Below are 2,500 nucleotides of genomic sequence, written 5' to 3'. Positions count from 1 at the left end.
TTATAATAGGTGGTATCTGTTCTTTTTGTATTTCCCTTTACTTCCTTTTACTTCTTCCTAATGAACCACCATATTCTTAGGAACTTGAATTTAAAGTCAATGGTCCCCCTGTGGGATTGTTCCACTAATAGGCTTCATCTATGAATAATAATAATAATAATAATAATAATAATAATAATAATAATAATAATAATAATCTATCTTGCACTTTTGTATTAGAAGTTATCGCCGTTCTGACCTTTTTGTATCATTATTTGATATTGGTAGAGAGTGGTCTCGTGACGTCATTCCCCCAACGAGAAGGGAATACTCGCCAGTAAAGAATAAAAGTACGTACACAGCTAATCATAAGCTGATTTAGTTTGCATTAACCCAACCCCTCTCCGTTTACCAGGGAGTAAAACTTAATGTAGTGATGCTTAATCTTTCGGTCACAGTGACGAATATGTTGGTCATTTATTCAAATTTTGGTTCACTTTATATTTAAGCACTGAAGTCGTCAGTTGTTCACTTATGATGAATTTTAGTTATATTTAGGTATAAGCGATTGTTTTCAAGGAGATTCTTACGCCGAGTAACTTTTTAACTATATTATGTGAGAAGCCCTTGGAGGAGACCGGAACGACTGACTACAGGGCGAAACCAAACGGAGCGGATGAGAAGTAAAAGGCGAATGACGCTGCAAAAATTTTTTATTGCTAACTCAGTTGCTGTTAACAATTAAGTAGGCATTGTGCTAACATAGGCTCTTGTTTCTGGGTTAGCCGGTAACTAAAAATGAATTTATGTAAATTTTAAAAAAGTATATACTTACAAACACACACACACACACACACATATATATATATATATATATATATATATATATATATATATAGTATATATATATATATATATATATATATTAAACGTTACAGGAGCAAGAGCCTATGTTAGCACAATGCCTACTTAATTATTAAGAACAACTGAGTTAGCAATAAAGCTTCTTTGCATCGTCATTTGAGTTCAGCTTTTGACTTCTAACCCGTTCCCTTTGGAAAATATAGAAAGAAAAGATACCACTTATTAAATAAGAAAATAAAATATTAATAAATAGATGAAAATGTATCAAAATGCAAGAAGAATAGTATTAAGGTAGTAATGCATTGCATTTACGCTTTTAATTCTGAAATTCCCACTGAACGACATCCTCTGGGAGGCTGTCCCACAGCCCAGCGAGGCACATTTCCTGCATGTTGGCGCTGCTGTTCACCAAATCTGGTCGCTCTCGGCAGAAAAAAGGGATCCGGGATTAATTGTGAATGTGACAGATCTCTTTTGAAATACAACTTAATGAACAAGTGACAAACAAGAGATTATCCGTCGATGGTCCAAGTCATAACTGCTACTATTAAGAAACAGAAACCTACCACCACGAACCACCCTAAACTTGAAGCGAGAGCATGGTATAGATTTGTAAAGGAGTGTGGAAGCGGTGTTTAGGCGAGGGTGTGTCGCCATTTATGAGTGGAGTTATACGGAAATCATGAAATGGCCATCTTTTTCCACATTCACCCAGTCGGACTCAATCAGTAATCCTTGGATTAAACGGTTCAATGTTTGTTCTTCCCTTATACTGCCAAGCACTCTTTTCTTCTATTTGTCTTGACTATTATAACCTTTCTCCTCTAAGAGGCAGGACTATCGTTCCCTCATGGTTAGGCCCCATCTGTAGTCTGTTCCCTTTCTCTTGTTCTTCAAGCCTGGGGTAGGAAAGCAAAGAATGCCCGTCCCATGGTCCATTCGCGAAAATGCAGTCTTTACTTGAATTTATACTTCAAAAGAAAAATGCACTTTGTGAGTAACGCCTGACATATTGCAATAATAATAATAATAATAATGATGAAAAAATCCCAAATACTTGTTTCAATATTCAACGGGTTCGGTTCTACTGATCATGAAAAGGGCCAATCTGACCTACAATTTACTTGGTAAGCGGGATAAAAAGCTACATGAATACCAACACTGTACGTTTATCATCATCTTTCAGGGTCATACAGTGTTTTAGGAAGACGGACTTAAGAAGGAATCATGATGAATGATGTTAAATGACCAATAACATAAAGGGCAAAAGTGAAAAAAAATCACAGCACAGGATATAAAATAAAAAAAAAGTTCCCTTTCATTCCTGACGAGGGCTAATGCCAACGTTCCAGTATATACTTCCAGTACTAGTCCATTCGCGAAAATGCAGTCTTTACTTGAATTTATACTTCAAAAGAAAATGCACTTTGTGAGTAACGCCTGACATATTGCAATAATAATAATAATAATAATGATGAAAAAATCCCAAATGACTCCACCGTAATGCTCTGAATCAGACACCCGCTTATATGAATACTGAATATTTGCTTCCAAATTTAATAGATGAAAACCTTATCGTAAATGCCATCGACATTTTACCCTACTCATGACGAAATTGTTTAAAGGACTGCTAGAAATAAAAAGTAACGGGTGAAAA

General features: G+C 35.5%; 1 protein-coding gene across 16 annotated transcripts in view; it reads right to left on the bottom strand.

Moving 5' to 3' along the window:
- The window catches only part of LOC135216344 (eye-specific diacylglycerol kinase-like), an 818,192-nt gene that overhangs the window by 66,218 nt on the left and 749,474 nt on the right, over positions 1-2,500 (bottom strand). The gene's annotated exons all lie outside the window — the stretch shown is intronic.

This window comes from Macrobrachium nipponense, chromosome 6 (genome assembly GCF_015104395.2).
Source record: "Macrobrachium nipponense isolate FS-2020 chromosome 6, ASM1510439v2, whole genome shotgun sequence".
NCBI classification, from domain to species: Eukaryota; Metazoa; Arthropoda; class Malacostraca; order Decapoda; family Palaemonidae; genus Macrobrachium; species Macrobrachium nipponense.
This window is presented reverse-complemented; position numbering and strand designations above follow the sequence as displayed.